At 36.0% G+C, this 21,353-nt stretch overlaps 1 protein-coding gene across 1 annotated transcript in view; it reads left to right on the top strand.

The window, feature by feature from the left end:
- LOC131168537 (uncharacterized) overlaps positions 1-6,179 on the top strand; it is a 39,490-nt gene extending 33,311 nt beyond the window's left edge. Inside the window, exon 13 of the transcript XR_009140324.1 lies at positions 5,728-6,179. The gene's annotated coding sequence lies outside the window, so the exon portion shown is untranslated. The remainder of the gene's footprint in view (positions 1-5,727) is intronic.
- Positions 6,180-21,353: the final 15,174 nt, after the last annotated feature.

Raw genomic sequence — 21,353 nt, 5'->3', positions numbered from 1 at the left:
TTATATATGTACAGTACAGGGTTTGAAAATACTACTGTTGAACAGGAAAATAGATTTAATGCATTTTATCAGAAAATATGATTCCAGATCAGATTTTATGTTTAGAATATTATTCATATTTGTGTGGCATGAGTATAGGTTTCCATGAAAAATTATGTTATACCAGAATATTATGATTTTCCAGAATAAGCATGTTCTAATAGTTTTCAGAAAAACCATGAAAGCAGTACAGAAACTATGGTCTAAAATATTATGTTAAACAGTGCAGAAAATTCATGTTTAGTAAGTAATGATATGGCCGACATAGATGTCGTGATTTATATGCTATGACATGGCCGGCGTAGATGCTGTGATTTATATGTTATGATATAGCCAGCGTAGATGCCGTGATTTACGATCGGCGTAAATGCCATAATTATGTATGATATGCTAGAATCCATGAAAATATGATCATGTCAGATATTACTCAGAAATACAAAACAGTTATGTATCGGAAATATGAACTGTACTATATGTTATCAGGATCAGGATGGTTTAGTTTAGAATTTCAGAGCACGGTATCGTAGCTATACATATAAGTTCAAGTTTATGTTAGTGCTACCACACATCTCAGATAGAATGTGGGACATGGCAGTCAATGTGGCTTCAGTATAGTATAGATGTTCCCCTGGTAGTCTAGAACAGGTGGGACAAGCCCATTATATTTACATACTTATGTTGACTTAACGTGGTCAACTAGCCATTGCTAGGTCCCGCCTTCGGGCCCACAACCTTGTCATGTGGGGGGTAAGACATGACATCAGCTAACTATCCATCCTGGGTAATATGTCAATATTGTACAACTATAGAAGATTTTTACATAATTATAGAAATTAGTATGATATTTATTATGATGTTTATTATGATATGATGAATCATATTTTGCTCAGAGTTTTACAAACCAGTTTTTATCAGATATACATATTATGTACAGTTCATATTTAAGCATGATAATACTCATGCCACACACCGATATTAGTTTATCTCCCTTACTGAGAGGTGTCTTACCCCAGCATTACAAACATTTTAGGAAATCTAGATAGAAGGACGGATATAACTTCGCAGCAGTAGAGGTTGACCGAACTACCCTGTCAGAAGGGTAGGTAGTTGAGTTAGGGTTAGGATGGTTTTTGAGTTATGACCCTAGGATACTTTTTGGTCCTTTTGTGGATGTTTGTATATATATGACAGGTTTAGTAGAATTCTGGTATTGTGCCCGTTGTCGTTTGACATGTATATACTTTATGTTTTCCATTACTTAGGTATCAGAGATGTATGACAGGTATATCCTTAGTACCCATGGGTCCGAGTTGATCATGACTATGTCAGTTTAGCAGGATATCAGAGTTATTATGTATGTGGTTATGTTGAAACAAAATTTTATATAGAAAAATAGGCAGGTCGTTACACAAATGGTAAAACATCATTCTTGTATGTGAACTTCTCATACTTTGATGATGGTCCATAAACTAGGATATTTGCATGACTTAGGGGGAGTTTTTCACTTTGCGCACACTCATTTTATTTTGAGTTGTGTCATTCGTCTTTTGATCCCCTACTGCATTATTTTTGTGCATAGCCATGATTGGTTATCTTGCATTAAACTCAAATGCAATATGTCATGCGTGTATACTGGATGATTATTATTTGCTGCATATTGAAATCCTTAGAAAGGATGAAATATAAGGAATGTTTTTAAATAATTATCATCCTTGAGCTATAATGCAAATATGTTTGCACGCAAATATACAGGGGGTGTTTAAGCAATTCTTTTAAGAAAAATGAATAAGAGCTTAACGCATAAAATCTCTTGTAAAAGTTTTGTTATGAAGGATGAACATGTGTTGAGTGGGCTTAAATGAAATCCATTCTTGAACGTTAATGTACTTATGTATGCTTGAGACTATATCGAGGAGCATAAGCTCCATCCTTAAGATAAGGATTATAACTCACCTGCCCTATGGGCTCACACTATTATTATTTCTACTTTTTGAGTCCGAAACCTTTTTAGGTACCATGAACATCATATCCTGTCTTCATTGAATTATCTTTGATATGGTTTGTTCCTCGTATGCATAAACACCATGCATGACTTAGTGTTTTATCTTTAGTGCATGTGTGTTCTAGGAAAAATTTTACTCGTGGGACACAAATCGTTTAAAATATATTTAGTAAAATTGGTTAAGAATGAAAATAGTACTTATACTGTTTGAACTCACAATTAGTTTCAGTATAAGTAATTAACCGAATCGAAGCACATATTCAAATTGATTAGGGGGAGCATCTTTAACTAAAATTCTATCTTGTTATGCTCACCAAATTTTTGGCTTAGATCTGTGTTAGTTCATTATGGCATGTGCTTTACTGTAATGTTTTTATTGAATATCATAAATGAAAATATTTTTAATTTTCCATAGTGTCTTTGGTTTTTCCATATGATCTAGGTTAATTTGTCTAAATCATTGTGGGATCTATATAGTTGGTTTTTCTGGTTATATTATAGATTAAACTTAAAATGACAAACTAGAAAAACCTTGCTTGCTTGATCTTTCAATTAAAGTTTCTTTTTTCAGCAAGCATCGCCCCCAGTTTTATTGAAAACCATAAGGGGATATATATATATATCTTTAAAAGCGAGAATTGAACTTATATAGAATATATCGTGTTTCTTGCTTGTATGCTTTATGCTTTATGACTTGTGCTATCCTGTCTTAAAAATTTTATGTCATGAAATTGTCTTAAGGGTGTTGTATTGCATAACTAGTTTATTGATTGTTCATGAAATGCATATGAACTAGTTAGACCACTCTTATGCTTAAACCAACACTTGTAATCGTATGCCGCTTGTTTTTAAATTCCAATCTTTTGCGGGTCTTATGTTGTCTTCAACATGAATTGGTTTGAGTATACTTCTAGTTTGACCATGTTTATCATGACATTCTTTTTAATAACTAGTTACATTGTGTTATATGAAAAATAAATGCCAAAACCATAAATGGAGAGTATTTTCTGAACAAATTGAAATTTTTTTCAAAAAAGGGGGAGTTCTCTTTGCTAAATCTATTTCAAATACTCAAAATTATTTTACTTAACTTAGCCCTTTTTGTTGATATCAAAAGGGGGAGAATTTTTATAAGCAAAATGTTTATGACCAAACGAGAGATTTTTTTTTTTTTTTGGGAAAAAATATAAGGGTAAAATATCTGAACTTGTGCTTTAATGCAAAAATTTAAATGCATGATTAAATTGTAATGTCTTCTTTATTGAATATGCTTGAGCTGTATTGTCTATTTTTACATTGTGCATATTGTTAGGGGGAGCCTTTTCAGGCTGTACCCATTTTGCTTTAGTGCGTTTGTCATCATCAAAAAGGGGAAGATTGTTGACGTTTTGAGTTTGATTCTTATTTTGATGCTGACAAAGCACATGTTTCTTATGTGTGTATTTAGCATGTGAACAAGTCCATTAATTTAACACACACATAAGGAAACGACGATGGAAGCTTGCAGGACTTAAAACCTATATGATCAAGCGCATTCCATGAAGTCAGAAGAGCAAAAAGACGAAGAAGACATTTATTTCTTATTGTAATTGCATTTTTTTATTATTTGGTCTGTAATAATGCATGTATCTGCATGATATGGTTATTTTCTCAGACAAGACCATAGATTGACCATAGGGAGCCATAGGACCGTAGAGTGACCTTAGGGTCGGTCGACCGACGTCATATTTTTTGGTTTAACTTAGTTGGCCATAGATTGACCTTAGGTTACTTAAAATTTTGGAAGACAAACCTTTTCGTAAAAGCCAAAATCATACAAAAGGTTTAAATGATTTAAGGTAAAAAATCAGGATTCGGGCGACCAAACTTAGAATCTTAAAATAGTTCGGGCAACTGAACTAGCCGGAGGTCAATTCGTTGACTAAGGCTCAGGAGACCGTCCCAGTTTTGAACTAAACGTCATCAGGTGACCGAACTCCTAAAGTCACTTTTTTCATTGTCCCTGGGCGCCTGAACCTGTAGTTCAAAATCACCTCGGGCGACTGAATTATGAAGTTTGGCAGACTGAATCGTTCACTGGGCGACCAAAGCTCAAGTGTTTGGAAAATCGCCTTGCCCAACCACCCAAACTCATCCTTGGGCACCTGAACTCAAAATCCTAATTTTTCTCTGTGTGTTTGTTCGGGTGACCGATCCTATGAACCAGAAGATCAAACCTCTCAGGTTGCCAATTTTTTACCGAGGTAATTAAGATTAAAACTTAATTAATATATTTCCAAAATTTCTAATTTGTCCCCAACGGTCATATTTTGTTGAAAAAATGTAAATACCCCCTTCATAACTTAGATTAGTAACTTTGATTAATTCCCAAATCCTCTAAAATTATTTTTTTAATTAAAGTCCCCCAAACCATTTTTAATGAAAAATCTTTTTCTTTAGGATAAAATATTTTAATCTCTCCTACTCTCTTTCACTCTCTATTTTTGGAAAATAATTTTTGAAAGAGAGCACTTATCTTTTTGGGCATTCATATTGTTAATCCATAGCTTCTACTCTCACTTAGGTTTTATCTTGAAAATCATTTTTGAGCGTAGCCTTAAGATTTCTTCAAGCTATTTTTTTTTTCTTGATAAACATTTTTGGAAGAAATCCTTAATTGCACAAGTATTTTCCTTTAGCCTAAACTCCAAATTCTTCAAGCATTTTTATTAGCAAAAATCTTTGTTGGAGAACATAATGATCATTTTGATATTTTCATATGTTTACATGTGCAATAATTATTTAGATCAACATCCTTCCTCTACTGAGTATAATGCATATCATTAGAGAGTGTATGTAATTGAGCTTTTAAGCTGTACATCCATGCTTGCATTTAAAAGCGTTTAAATATGTACAAAACTAATTTTTATTGTATCGGTTGGGTTCAACCCGAAATTGAACTAGAGAGTCTCAACCCTCATAAGTGAGACAAGTTGGGCTCAACCTTATAATTGAGCTGGTGTACATCCAAGGCGGGGACGTAGGCTAGTTTGACCGAAACTCGATAACAAATATCGTGTCGCTCTCTCATTTTCTCATTTAATTTATGCCCTTTAAATTTAGCATGTGTATGCTTGTTTATTTATGGTTATAATTGTTTGCATGCTCACTTTTGTTTAAATGAGATATGCTGCACGTGTATGTTCACACTAACATCTTAATCATTTTTCATACACGTTATTATATTAAATGAGATATTATGTGGTGAATCGGCGTAAATGTTTAATTTAACCAAAATATTTTTAAAATCCAATTCACTCGCTATTGGGATCACACCAATTCCAACAAATACCATTATTTGGGAAATTTATTGACGGTTTAAGATCTTTGAAGTATCTATTGCATACTCTATTTATAAATCGAATATCATATATTTTAATTTGTGCAAAAATCCCTTTGAAAGCAAACCCTAGGCTCTCCTACACTTTTATTGAAAAACTTTTTGGCAAAAATTTTATTGGGGTTAAATCTTTGAAGCTTTATCATACACATCTATTTCAAAGAGTGCAATATATTATTGAGAAAAACCCATATTCTTCTGAACTTAAACTCATATCATATTAGAGTGCATTTTAGCGTTTCATATTGTACATCTCTACTTTTGTAGATGCATTTTGTTTGTAAAAATTATTATCTTTGTATTTCAGGTGTGGCCTGAAGAAGAATACACTATCCTGTAAGGTGTATCTGTTTGACTCTAACTCAGTTAGGTGAGCTGAAGGGACTTCGCCTCGTAAAGAGAATTGGTTGTGGTTTAGCTCCGTAATTGAGTTGAGGAGACTCTGCCTCATAAGGAGAATTCACTTTGGCTCAGTTTGGTGAATTGAACTGAGGCGACTCTGCCTTGTAAGGAGAATTCAGTTTGGCTCAGCTTTGTGAATTGAGCTAAGGTGACTTTACCTCGTAAGGAGAACTGGTTGTGGCTCAGCCCCATAATTGAGTTGAGGAGACTCCGCCTTGTAAGGAGTATTGTAAACGACATTGCTCCACCCGGTTAAGTGAGCAAATAGTGGAATCCTCTTACTGGTTAGTTTGAGGTGGGGATGTAGGCTGATTTTAAGCTGTACCTCGATAAAAATAAATGTTTTATTCTCCTACCTATACTCTTTACTTTCTAGCATTTGCATGTATATTTTTAAAATGATGTGTATGATTTAAATATTCGCTTATCTCAATATCTGTGGAATTAGTAATTGCTTAGATAGACCTTAAGTTGCGATATACTGATTAAAGGTTTTGAAATTAGGGAAAAAGTCACTTAAAATTTTTAAATATCCAATTCACCCCCTCTTGGGCTTACACCATTCACATCACCCCAACCACCCTTGTTTCCTTTACCACCATCGGTTAGCCGGCCACCTCCCCCTGTCTCCTTTTTTTTTTTTTTATTATATATATATATATATATATATAGTTTTATTTATTTATTCTTTCCTTGAAAAGACCTGTAATGCCCCCCCAAAAAAAAAGGGAAGCTCGAGAGGGGCTCAGCCAACTTTGTAGCTTTCTTGGTCTCCTTCCCCTCAATCTCTATATTTTTAAAACCATCTCTCTCTCTCTCTCTCTCTCTCTCTCTCTCTCTCTCCCCTATGTTAACTATGGGGTAGTGTGTGTGAGCTCAATAGCATGTGGACATGATTGAGGGTGCAAGGGGGAGGTATGCATTATAATGTATGGAAATAGATGCATGCGAGTAGGTAATGATAGTGGGTATTATATGTATGAATGTACATGATGGATATTAATGTGCATGAATTTGAGTGAATACATATATGATATACATGTGAATAGATATGTTCGAACATGGCAATATACATGACCATGCATGTGATAACGTCTCACATGAAAATGTATGCATGTCCATGCATGTCAGTGTGTGTGTGAGTTATATGCACGCAAGCATGTCTATGCATGTGAGTATGTGTGAGTTATGTACGTGATATGTATGGTGTACTTTGCAAAAGCCTCCAAAGATAATTCTAGCACCTCGTCAAATGCTTACACTCACACCACATGCTTCCTATATAAGAAGAAGGGACATATAAAGTTTGAATGTCCATTAAAGAGAAAGGGGGTGAAAACTAAACAAGTTTGGAGAATAAAAGAAACCTCTCTTGTTAAATCATCTGGACCCAAGAAAGTATGGGTACCAAGATGAAAGTCTACTTCATAAACCAAGGACCCCATAAGATCTTAAGTATAGGGATTCTCTTATTAGGAATTGAGAAAGCTAAAGTTGTATTAAAATGAAATGGGTTTGTGATGACTCAACAACCTATAGAGTTTAAGTTAGCTAATCCTAAAAGGGATAAAGTGATAATTATAATTATGCACTGACAATAGACATGCTTAACTCATAAAATATTAATAGATATGTCTACTATATTAGAGACCTTGAAGATCTAATTCATAAACTGAAAGTCTATATTAATTATGCATATCATAAGGGATGAAAAAGCATAACCTTAGTTGAATTGTTATAAATACTTAAGGATAAATTTTCGAGTTTATTTGCTTCAAAAAGCCAATTTAGAAAGTCATTTGAAGATTGATAAGATGATAAATCAAAAGAGAGAGATTGAGTCACAAAATTGAAATAACTTGCTAAACATGAGCATGTTATGACAGTGATGATATTAATATGATATTGATATTATTCTTGATATTGGTATCCATGAGCACTTACATGAAATTAATTGATATTTGAGCATGACATGACAAATTTAAAAGCATGATTGGTAATCTTGACACCTTCATGAATACATAGTTTATAATTCACGAATGAAAGTCTGAATTTAGTGAATATGAAATATACTTCATTCAAGGGGAGTTAGATATTTTAAGCTATGAAATCATGATTTATGGAGATTTTTGAAAATTCTGATATACAATCTTTTATATTTTATCATGCTATTTTGGGACTTATTATTAATCTTTTATATGCATGATAAATGCGAAGCTTCTGTTTCGAGCCTTCACTAGATCTATACTTTTGCTTATGGTTGCTCATTGCCTTGGTATTTATATATTTTTCTTGATATATTACTTTTTTTTATTAATGTTAAAAGGGTGAGAAGTTTTGGGCAAAAATTGAGCATGATATTGAAATTAATATTGAAATTGATCTTAATAATGCAAATATTGTTAAGTTGATGCTTAATTGTAAAGGGGAGTATTTTTAAGGTTTACTCATTTTTTGCTCCTTATTCGTCATCATCAAAAAGAGGGATATTGTTGGCCTAACATGGCTTACTAATATTGTTTTGATGATGACAAATAAAATGTTATTTAACATGTTTGAGTTGTGAGTATTAATCTTCAGGTAACAAGTATTTAGAGCTCAAGTTTAAGTTTAAGTAAAGCTTAAGATCAAGTAATCACAAGTGTACAATGAAAACATACAAACAAGTGATTCAAGAAAAGCTCAGATCAAAGTGTTACAAAGCTCAAAGTTTGACAAATAACATGGAAGCTCAAAGATTGTTGAAGCTCAAGACAAGATGGACTTAAATGAAGGACATACATGAAGACTTCAAGAATTGAAAGATTTAGAGTCTTATGAGAGTCTTTTCTAATTACTTCAAGAAAAAATCAATATAAATGCATCGAAACTCTTTAGGGATAATCAAAGACCTTGAAACCATTTTTTAAAAGACCTTGAAATATAATTTCTAAAGTTATATATTATAAAGGTCCTAAGAGAAAAGAGTTTTTAAAATAAAAATCTTGAAAAACAAATTTTTTAAAATGCTGAGGCGCTTGATATAAAACCCATAGGCAACTGACCCTTTTATATTTTTCAAGATAGGAAGACAGAATGGTAACTGGTGCCTCAACAAAGCTAGACAGGCGCTTGCCTTGTCAACTGAGGTGACTACCTATGTTTTGATAGGGGCCATCTAGTACACTGACTTTCAAAATTAAACTGAGACAGACGCCTGACCCTATGAGATAGGCAACTGCCATTCGAAAGTCTTTTAAAAATTACAAACGGGAAAGTTTCAAAAATTGGTTTCTTGGGCTCCAAACTTTGTGCAAACTGTAGAAACACTCCAAGTAAACTTGGGGAACAAAGAATTAACTTATTAAACTATATATATAGCCCCCAAGGCAGATATTTTCATTACCAAGAAATATTTTCAGCAATCAACACACTCTCAAGTTTTCTCAATTCTCAAAGGCCATCTTGCTCACATCTTGCTAATCTTTCAACTGAGTTTTTGCTGAACCTCTCACACCAAAATTGAGCTTTAAGTCTAAATCTTTCAAAGATCAAACCGCTGATAGATTTACATTGAGCTTCAATTTCATTATATTGAGTTTTACATTGAAGTATACTTTATGCTTATACTTGTACTAACCTACTTTATCTGAGAGTGATTCTTGTACACAAATCTCTTCTTCCTGTTTCTTGTTTCTTGACGGTTCAGGGTTATTGGGACGTTGTAACCAAGCGTGGAGTATTACTTGGATAAGGATCTCTACCCTTAAAGAGGGACTTGTAAAGGTTTACTTTTCCCGAAAAGGGGTGCTATAGTGGAATCTTTAGGTGGTATTGGCCTAAGACAAGGACGTAGGCTGGGGATAAGCCGAAGCTCATTAAAATTTTGGTCTCACTCTTACACTTCTCTTTATTTTTAGCATATATATAAATATATATATATATATATATATATATATATATATATATATATATATATATATATATATATTGTGTGGTGTGTATGCTAAGTGTAGGTTGCTGAAAAATCAATAACCAAGATTAAGAAGACTTTTAACTTAAGAAAGTACGTTTGATTAAAATTTTGCGGAAACCCAAAAGCGAGTACGTTGTTTAATCGTTTGTGAAAATCTTAGTTGAAAGGGCAAGTAAAATTCATTCAAATACACAGGGCTACAAGCAAATATCTTGAGTTCTTGCAAAAGTTGAAATACGCCAAAGAGTTGCATATCATATCTTGATTTGGTATTTTGTGGTTGATTGGTTATTTGATTGATTGAATATTGGTTTGTGGATTGATTATTTAATTAAGTTTTTGTTGTGTGATTGCTAAATTAATAAGAGGTTAAGATTCTTAAAAAGAATTAAAAGAAAATTTTAATAACCCAATTCACCCCTCCTCTTGGGACTACAACTTAGTTTTTCACATACCAAATAGGGAACTCGTATTGGGCATAGGGACCTGAGTACCATAGAAAATAGGGAACTTGTACTGGGCATGGGGACCCGAGTACCATAGCAAATAGGGAACTAGTACTGGGCATGGGGACCTGAGTACCATAGCAAATAAGGAACTCGTCCTGGACATGGGGACCCGAGTACAATAGCAAATTGGGAACTCGTATTGGGTATGGGGACCCGAGTACCATAGCAAATAGGGAACTTCTACTGGGCATGGGGACCTGAGTACCATAGCAAATAGGGAACTCATACTGGGCGTGGGGACCTAAGTACCATGGAAAATATGGAACTCGTACTCAGCATGGTGATTTGAGTACCATAGAAAATTGGGGAACGCATACCGGGCATGGGGACTTGAGTACCATAGAAAATAGGGAACGCGTACTGGGCATGGGGACCTAAGTACCATAGAAAATTGGGAACTTATACTGGGCATGGGGACCCAAGTACCATAGTAAATAGGGAACTCATACTGGGCATGGGGACCCAAGTACCATAAAAAATAGGGAACTCGTACTAGGCATGGTAACCCGAGTACCATAGCAAATAGGGAACTCGTATTGGGTATGGTGACCCTATTACCATAGTAAATTGGGAAACTTGTATCGAGCACGGGGACCCAAATACCATAGCAAATAGGGAACTCGTAATAAGCATGGTGACTCGAGTACCATAGCAAATAGGGAACTTGTACTTGGCATTGGGACCCGAGTACCATAGTAAATGACGAGAACTCGTACCGGGCATGGTGACCCTTGTACCATAGTAAATTGGGAAACTCATATTGGGTAAGGGGACCCGAATACCATAGCAAATTTGGAAACTCGTATCGGGCGTGGGGACTAGAGTACCATAGCAAATAGGGAACTCATACTAGGCATGGGGACTTGAGTACCATAGTAAATGAGGAAAATTCTAGAAAAAATCATCTCAAGGTTGGAGACATATTTTGGGGTTCAAAGACCTATGCCCCAGTTTCTACTGGGTATGTGCATGACTCGTATTGGGTTCGATGACTCGAGTACCATAGTATCCGTGCATGACTCGTACTGGGTTCGTTGACCCGAGTACCATAGTATCTTTGCATGACTCGTACTGGATACATAGACTTTGATACCATAGAAAATGAGGAAAATTCTTTGAAAAAATTATCTGAATATTGGAGACATATTTTGAGGTTCAAAGACCTGTGCCCCCGTCTCAAAGTGGTCATTCTGTGTTTGGGGTTAGCTACCCCAGTTTCAAAACATGTCATTTTGTGCTTAGGGTCTGTTGCCCTAGTTTCAAAGTATGGTATTTTTATGCCTAGGGTCAGTTGCCCCAGTTTCAAAGCATGTCATTCTGTGCCTGGGGTCAGCTACCCCAAAGTCAATTATTGTGTTCCTAGGGTTAGCTACCCTAGTTTCTTGGTGGTCATTTGGTGCCCGGGGTTAGCTGCCCCAGTTTTAAATATTATTAAGACAAGAATGACTCAATCGAGGATGCAAAAGGATTATTCAAAAAAATTATTCAATAGGACGAGTATGAATGAATGGTGCTTTATTACTATATGTATGCATGTTGCTACTTGTGATGCAAAAATGTAGGTATATATGCATGTTGCATGAGATGATGTGTATGTAGTTTGTATTTTTTCCTTTTTCATGTGATGCATGAAATACATGTTGATGCATGAACTTTCTCCTTCCAACGTGCCCGTAATCAACAATCCAACTCTGACCTAAGCTAGGTCACTTTTTAAATTGCAGTCCCATTTGAGGGTCCCTGAATTTGTTTGCTAGAAATTCAACCTGTCATTTGCCCTAGTTATATTTGTCATTGATCTCGGCCAAGCTTTCCACCTCTACTCTGATGTGAAGGCTTTGGAACTGGCTATAGTGAAGCTCATCATGGAATTTGCCCCAGTTACAAGCATCTGTAACTACTCCTAGCCATGTTTTAGAATTCTACTTTGATGTGAAGGCACCGGGTGTGATGCCCCAATTTTTATACCATTTATTTAAATATATATTAAATCAATAATACTCAAACATCGGCCACGTCAGAATCTCTGATACCGTATTAGCATAACTCGACCCGAAACGGGTACCAAGTAATCAGTCAAACTTATATAAAAAACCCTAACAGCGGAAGTAAATAATTACAAATCATCCAGAATACAAATACCTAGAGTAATATACATATATATATATATATATATATATATATATATATATATATATATATATATATATATATACAGGTCTGACCCATTTCTAAAAGAACAAAACACCCTAGGGGTAACATACATCCCTAGCTCAAAACACTCACCCTATCTATTAGGGCGAGGCTCCCCTCTATCTCAGAGCTCTATCTCTTGGTCTATCATGATTTCTTGAAATATTAGATATTTGGGTGAGACAACTCTTAGTAAGACGGATTAAATTATTAAAGTGTGTGGCAGTAAGAGTTTTGTTATATCATAATGTTCTCATTTCAGTGATAATACCATATAAGAAAAATATACCATTTATACTAAATATTATATAGATAAAAAACACAAGCTTTTATAAGCTCTAATTTAATTTTTCAAACTCATTCACATGCAACCCATATTTACTAGCGAAAGTTCCCAAGCATAGGGAGATTACACGCCAATACATGTATCTCCCCTTTGCTCTGGTATCGTTTGTAACCTTGCTCGAATAGTTCGGGTGCAGCTACAATTGATACTTATCAGGGCACTCACTTTACTCAGTAAGCCCTCAAGCGGAGAGTTTTACTTCACCCTAATTATTTATGTTATTAAACTCATGCTCTTTATTTTCTCATTACCATTTCATTATGTAGCTCATGAGTGTCCTCGATAACCAATACATGCACGTCTGTAACTCATGGCTACCCTGAGGATATTCTCCACACCATGGTCGAGGTTGTGCGGTCTGAAGGCTGGATCTAAACCGCTGTTGGCCTACTCAGTTAGATCAAAATAAACAATCCATATACCCGTCTGTAGTACGAATGACCTGCCTAACCCTGAACCGGACTTCAGGGGCAAAACTACCCTTCTTACTAGCTCATTTGACTACCATGCCACACTCTCCACAAGACCATGTGGTTGCACTTATCATCTGCGCTAGCATCGGTACTATGCTTTCTATCACAATCCATCCATCAGGTTCTTATTTTCACATTTACACATTCACATTCTAGTATTCCCATTTCAACACTCACATTTCAGTATTCACATTACAGTATTCGCATTGCAATGTTCACATTTTAGTATTCACATTCCAACATTCAAATTTTCGTATTCTCATTTCAATATTCACATTGCAGTATTCACATTGTAATATTCACATTTGCATATTCACATTTCAATATTCCCAATTCAGTATTTGCAATAGGTTCTTATTTCACATATTTCAACAGTTCTCAATATAAAACATATCGTTATTTCATATTGCCACATTTATCATAAAAATAATTTCTATACATATATATCATGTTCCATCATTTTTCTAGTAAACATATCCATGTTACATATTTCATCATTTCTCAGAAAATACTCTTCAATATATCACTTTTCCATTGTTTCTCAATGAAACAATTCTCTTATCATTACATTTTAGTGTATAAACATCAATGGGTTTCTCTTATATTCTTTTCTGCACAAAAAAATTTCAATATATGTTTGTCTCATATTCTCATAATTCACCATGCAGTTCACACAACCCAGTTTCAAACATGTTCTCAATATAACTCATATGCCACATAGTTTCGTCTATTATTTATATCATAATATATACAGTTAAAATATCATATCACCATTTTCACATATTTATTCAAACCATAAATTTCTAAAATACTACTATAATTTATTCCCCTTACCTGACTTACTGAGAGGTCCACTAATACCCTAGATCCTACGCTCCACAGCGTTCACAGCTCAAAAGCCTGAAATTCACATTTCCCCAAATTAATCAACTCAATTCCCAAAACAATTCTCATTTAGCACTTTCTAGGTTCCGAATACTTCAAATAGCCTATTAAACCCTAAAATAACTTACTTACCCTGATTTTGGAGTGGTGACTAAGAATTCCAAACCAATAATCCGCTCCAGCTAAGTTGTAGAGAATCTTCTCATGAACCCCGTGGTGACTTTTGATCGTCAAAAAGAGTTTAGACGGAGTGAAAATCAAAGAGAGAGAGAGTCTGAAAACCATAGGTTAGAGAGAGAGAGAGAGTGAAAGAGAGAGAAATCACACTAAAAAAATAAGGGCTTTCCTTTTTATCGGCCAGGGTCCGTCGACGAGTTAAAGTGATTCGTCGACGATGCACGAAGGCACTTTATCGACGAGGAGGTTGGTTCATCGATGAACCAGAAATTCTCTAAAATTCCCTCACTTTGGGTATCTTCTTGTCGACGAGACATGTGTACTTCATCGACGAGACCTATAGGGACATTCGTCGACGAACCCCTGCTGATCCCCCTTTTCCTTTTTTCCTTCTCTTTCATTTCTTTTCTTTTATTACTTTCATTAATTAAATTTTTTGGGTCTCTACATTCTACCCTCCTTATAAAATTTCATCCTCGAAATTGCTATTCATCATCTTTTCATCCTTACAAAAAACATTCCAATTTTATTAATTATCCTCACTTATAACGGAAGAATACCGTGGTTACATTAACGGTCCTAGGAGGTTACAATAACCCAAATATAACTCTCCCAAAGCCATTCTTATCTTAAAACCAAAAATACTATCCAAATAAAACTCTCCCAAAACCATTCTTATCTTAAAACAAAAAATACTATCTATCCTACATCACACTATACAAACCAACATAATACTTTGATATTCACTTTTACCCTGATTGGCTCAGCTCTAAACTTCACTAAAGAGATGTGGATATTTCTGGCGCATCTGCTCCTCTAATTCCCACAAAACTTCCTCAATTGCATGATTATGCCATAACACTTTTACCAATGGAATCCTTTTTGTACGTAGTTCTTGTTCCTTCCAGTCTAAAATCTGCATTGGCATCACTTCATAAGATAAGGCATCATCAAGCTCCAGTGCCTCATAATTGATCACATGGGAGGGATCTTGGATGTATTTCCTCAATAAAGAAACATGAAATACATCTTGAATTCTAGATAAGACTGGTGGTAACGCCACCTATAGGCAATTGGACCCACTCTTTCAAGAATCTCAAATGGTGCAATATACCTAGGGCTTAGTTTACCCTTTCTTCCAATTCTCATAACTCCTTTCAGTGGTGCCACCTTCACAAACACATGATTCCCTGCATCAAACTCTAACTCTTATCGGTGAGTATCTACATAACTCTTTTGCCGACTCTGTGCTGTTCTGATCCTATCTCTGATGAGTCCGACTTTATGTTGAGTTTGTTGTACTAGTTCTGGCCCCAAAATCTATCTTTCCCCAATCTCTTCCTAAAATAACAAGGATAGGCACCTCCTGCCATATAATGCCTCATATGGTGTCATCCCAATGCTGGTCTGATAATTGTTAGTATAAGCAAACTCGACTAGTGACATGAACTGTATCCAACTGCCTTCAAAATCTAGCACACAAGCTCGTAGCATATCCTCCAGTATCTGTATCGTCCTCTCTATCTGGCCATCTGTCTAAGGATGAAATGCTGTGCTGAACGTCAACTAAGAACCCATGGCCTTCTGCAAACTCCTCCAAAACTGAGATGGAAACCGTGGGTCTTGGTCTGATTCAATGGACACTGGCATGCCATGGGGTCTAACTATTTCCTGAATGTACAACTCTGCCAGTATGCCTCAAGGAGTAATTAACTCTGATAGGAAGGAAATGGGTACTCTTCGTTAGTCGATCTACAACCACCTAAATACTGTCTTGTCTATGCAACGTCGGCGGTAATCCGATGATAAAATCCATCGCTATATGTTCCCACTTCCACTAAGGGATGTGAAGTGGCTGCAATGTTCCCAATGGTCTCTAATTCTCAGCTTTCACTTGTTGGCATGTCAAACACTGCGCTACAAACTCAGCGATCTCTCTTTTCATACTGCTCCACCAAAAAGACTCTCGAAGATCCCTATACATTTTAGTGCTACCAAGGTGTACAGTATATAGGGATCAATGCGCTTCCTCAAAAATGACTTTCTTAATCTTAGGGACGACAGGTACACACAGCTTGGTACGGATCCTCAAGCTCCATCATCTGAAATACTGAATCAGCCTCCAAATTATCTTGCACTTTATCTATAAGCTCAACTAACTCTGCATCATTCCTCTAAGGCGCTTTAATTCTTTCTTGTAGGGTCAGTTGTAATACCATATTGGTAATAAATTTCGGATGATTGCTCTTTACAAGTTCCACACTGAGCCTTTCTAAATCCATCTAGATTGGATGCTGCATCACCACTACAAATACTGATGAACCTACTGATTTTCACCTCAAAGCATCAACCGCCATATTAACTTTTCCCAAGTGGTAATTGATGGTGCGATATTGGCGTTGAAGCTTGCACACCCTATAGTGTCGTTTCCACCATCATGATCCACCACACGTCCTGATTAAACCCCGTTCGTAGCGTCTCTGACACAATCTGTGAGATCTGAATTACCGCTCGATGTCTTTGCCAATTTTTGTACGAGAGCCATGACATGTCGTCGGAGATCTTTACCGATGGGAGCTCCTCTTTCTGTAAACAAAAGTTAGATCTTGAAACCCTAACCCCTATCCCAACTCATCTTTTTCACTTTTTTTTTTCTTTTTTTTTTCCCTCCTACATAGCTCTCTTTCTCTCCGTTTTCCTTTGGAATTGAATGAGCAATAGAAACCTCAGCTCTCCTTTTCCCTTATCCGAGGACTCCCTATAACTTTCCTTTGAACAGGAAAGCTTAGCCTCACCTGTCTCCCAAGCTCTTAGAAATTTCACAACACTCCGACTCCTTTCAATTCTTTTTTCGTATCGGTACCATCTCTGGTTTGCCTTCAAGATGAAAAATCAACTGAACATTCGAGAATGTTCGAAGTAATGTAGATTTGTGCGAAGCCCGATGAAGGTCCCTTTAAGACTTCCTGAAGCTAAGTGCACACTTTCCCCCATTTGTTTTCTGTACCTTTTTTTTTTTTGGAAATTTGGCCGCTATATGATTTGTGTCGTCTGTGTGATTGGAATGTTGTGGTTCTGGTTTCTTGTATTGTTTCGTAGTTGTTTCGGAGTTGGGATTTCCATGCAAGGGAGAGGTTGAAGACAAGTGGATTAATCTCAACTCAGAGTGTGGGTGCTCGATGAACTCACTCGAGTCAACCCGTGGAGTGTGTGTTGACTCAGGTGGGTCCGAGTCAGGTTTTGGGCATGTGTCGGCCTTGGGTCATTTTTAGAATGGGCTCAGAGTAGCATTTTTTTTTCTTTAAACGACTTGGAATTGAAAAATGGGTTGTTTCTAAAAATTTAAAATGGGCTGGTTTTTTTTTTTTAAAAAACAGAATAGGCTGGTCATTAAAAAAAAAAAATAGCAAACTGGGCTTGGTTAGATTTTAAAACGGGCCTAGGTTCATTTTTTTAAAACAGAGTAGGCTGGGTCAGATTTTAAAACGAGTCAGTGGGCTCATTTTTTTAAAACAGAGTGTGCTGGGTTGGACTTTAAAATGGGCCGAGGTTCATTTTTTTTTTTCTTAAATAGAGTAGGCTGGGTTAATTTTGAAAGAGGTTTGCGTTCATTTTTTAAAACAGAGTAGGTTGGGTCATTTTTGAAAGAGCGTTGGGCTTTGACATTTTAAGAAAGGAGTTGGGGCATGCTTGGTTCTGTAAAATGGGCCAGTTCTCTTTTAGAAGTAAATGGGCTTGGAGTTTTTAAAAGAAACTAGTGGCCTTTGGGTTAAGTTAAAAAGGGTTTACGGGTTTGGGAATGTTGGAGGGAATCCGAAAGGGAATTCGAGTACGGCTTAAATGGGTCTGGGTTTAGCTCGGATGTAGTGATCCGAACCTAAGTTTTGGTTCGGGTTTATCTCATGCTCAGTTGGAATTCAGGTTCGAGTGTGAACCTAAATCCTAAAAGGGGTTATACCTACACATACCTGCACTAAAACTCACATATAATTATATGAATTGAATTACACAAGAGTTTACCTTCCTCTTTTTACTTCTTCTTTCTTTTTTTCTGGACTCTATGTGCGCTTGGCTCTCTAATTCTCCTTCTGAAGTCTATAATTCAGCAACTCTGCTCTCACGCCACTGACCCTCAATGATTCAGAGTTTTTCTCTTCCCTCCACACTATATAGTGTGGAGCTTTTCTCTCCTCTCAATTTAGCAGAACCCCCCCCTAACTCTCTATTTCGAAAGGACCTTCCCCCTCTAACTCTCTTCTCTCTCAATTTAGGCAGGGTGCTACTGCTTTTTGATTCTCTCCCTCCATTTGCTATAGTGAGACTTCCCATTTATAGGGAGTAAGTGGGTGTTTTTTGGCGCCAAATTTTCAACGTGGCATTCTCTCAACAGAATTCTCCACCAACAAATTGCCAGGAAATAATCTTATTCTCTCCACATGATTTCATTTTTCATTTTCTTTTATTTTTTGGATTTTAGCTGCTAACTAACCGTGCCAACTCTCCCTTCTGTGCGCAGGTGAAAGTGGAAGGTCCAGGTAGCGGTTGGAGAATGAAGGGCTTGGAATTTTCTTTTTGTGTTCCTGTAATTTTTTTGGTTTTTTGTATTATTTTTTGTATGGTGATGTATTACCCCCGGCTTTCTTTTCTGCAATAGTAGTTTGTACACTTTTCTTGTAATAACTTTACTTTGCATTTTTATTTCTTTGCACGCTAGTTTTGATTTTCTACTGTAAGCTTCTGCACATTTCCCACTCCCCTATTTTAATAAAATGTATCCTCAATTTTGACTTGAAATAAAATTTGGGTTGACCAACTTGACCCCATGAAGCATCCGGTTAACAAAATGTGACCTTAAGACCTCTTTGGTTTTAAAATTAACACTCATTCTGGCATTTAAAGGGCTAAACTCAAAACTTTTAACAAACTAAAATTTTGACTTAAGATTTTGAAGGATTCAACTTAATAATTTATGGACTCAAAAATTGAGAAACCTAATTCTAGTGAATGGACTAAATTTTGAAAACTATAGAATCAAATAAATTATTTTTCAAGACTAACATTAAGGACTCAAATTAAATTTCTTTTTTTTGGGATTTTAGGACTTAATATAAAGTAATTACCGGGGGGATCAATAGAAGAAACTTGGTTTTAAAATGAAGATTAAAGTGGGTTTAAAATAGAAAGACGATTTTGAAATGAACCAAAACAATAATTGCAAAATAGGACTTAATTGAAAAATGGAAGAAAAACTAATTTTGAAATTAGGTAACATTTAAGGAACCCTAATCTAAAAGGGACCAATTATTGACTCAGATTTGGATCATAACGTCCGGCCCAAGGGAAATGTGTTCTAAAGTTCTGGAATCTTGATGATTAATTTTACGGTTAGAACGACTCTCACTAGAATTAAAAATATGACAACTCATGATGGACTCACGAAAACTGCAAAACTTGGTAGTCATCAAAGGGACTCAAATTTGGACATTACAGACCTCTTTGAAACTACCCTAAAGGAAAGAACCAAATTTTGATGAGAAATTAATTAAATATAACCAGGACTCCTATCTGAACCTAAACATTAGGGTTTGATGGGACTTAAGATCACTTTTATTATATCGGGCCTCCTCAGGATGGCCTTGTTAAAATTAGGGTGTCTACATCCACCGTAGACTCCAATGTTTAGACTGAGATCAAAATGCTGCAAGGTTCAACCAAGTCCTAGACCAAGTGACTCTCCAAGGCAACCATGTCGAGATACTAAGAAAGAACTGAGAGCAAAATTACTGAGAGCCTCGATGAAGTGTTCGACCTAGAGACCTTAAGAGGTGACTATGTCAAGTTCTTAAGATTTCCTGAAAATTGAGATCCTGCAAGTCTCGACCATCAATTCAACTAGCAACACCTTGATGCACAACGTAGTCGAAGACATTGAAGATTTGAATTCCTGATTTCCCACAACTCTTGACCAAGACATGCACAAAAATGACATAGGGGTGACTTGGTCAACAGCGACGATCTTCTGCGTGAGATTTGTTGCAAACTTTCCTAACTTGTAAAATAAACCTTGTAAACCCTAGAGCCTATAAGTATTCACTACGAACATGAGCTATGGGTTCCTCTTTGGCCTCTCTTAGGTTAGTGACAAAATTAAGATGTCATTGAGAGCCATTGTAGATTAGTTAGAATAGATTTCAATTCCTGTTTTGGTTTGTGCATGAAGTTTTTAACGACCTATGACAACCGGCAGCATTCTTGTGCTTCCGTGTATATTACATGATCTTATTTTGTACTTCTTGGCATTAGTTACAGATGTGATGAATGCAAATGGATGATACTTTTACATGCTTTCTTCTTTACATGCTTTCACTTTATTGCTTTCTTTACTTGCTTTCGATTTATGGCTATGTGTGTGATGAAAGGTTGTCGATAAGGATAAGCACTACTACGTCTCCGTCAGAGGGAAATAGTTGGCCACGAATTCCTCGCAGGTGCTTGTGATCATTGAGACAAGGTATACTCCGGTTCTTGATCGTACTCCGGAAGGTTGGTGCACCTTTTCTACCCTGTGCCCTTGTACGTCCCTCTCCCGCTTTGGCTTGAGATTCTTGGGTTGGTACTTCTATTGAAGCCTAAAGGAGTGTAGTCAGAGGCATGGTGTCTAGCGCCTGATTCGGCGATCATCATTGCTTTCTAGGAGTAGGGTAACATTGGTTTTACTTGCATTTCAGTAGTATTAGTTTACATGCCTTTTTTTTTTTTTTTAAAAAAATTGTTTTCCTGTAGTTGGATAGAAAATACCCTAAAAAATATCATCTTTTACTTCTTTTCTTAACATGACTTTAGTAAACTAATTTGGAAGAGGTCTCATAACTGCGCTTTAACTCTCCGTGGATCGACACCCGATTTCCCCACTTTCTACTGAACCTTGGGTAGTTAGGTAGTATAAATTTTATCTTCGATCCAAATTTTGGCGCCGTTGTTGGGGACTTGGCC

The sequence above is a fragment of the Malania oleifera genome, chromosome 11, assembly GCF_029873635.1.
Source record: "Malania oleifera isolate guangnan ecotype guangnan chromosome 11, ASM2987363v1, whole genome shotgun sequence".
NCBI lineage: Eukaryota > Viridiplantae > Streptophyta > Magnoliopsida > Santalales > Ximeniaceae > Malania > Malania oleifera.
This window is presented reverse-complemented; position numbering and strand designations above follow the sequence as displayed.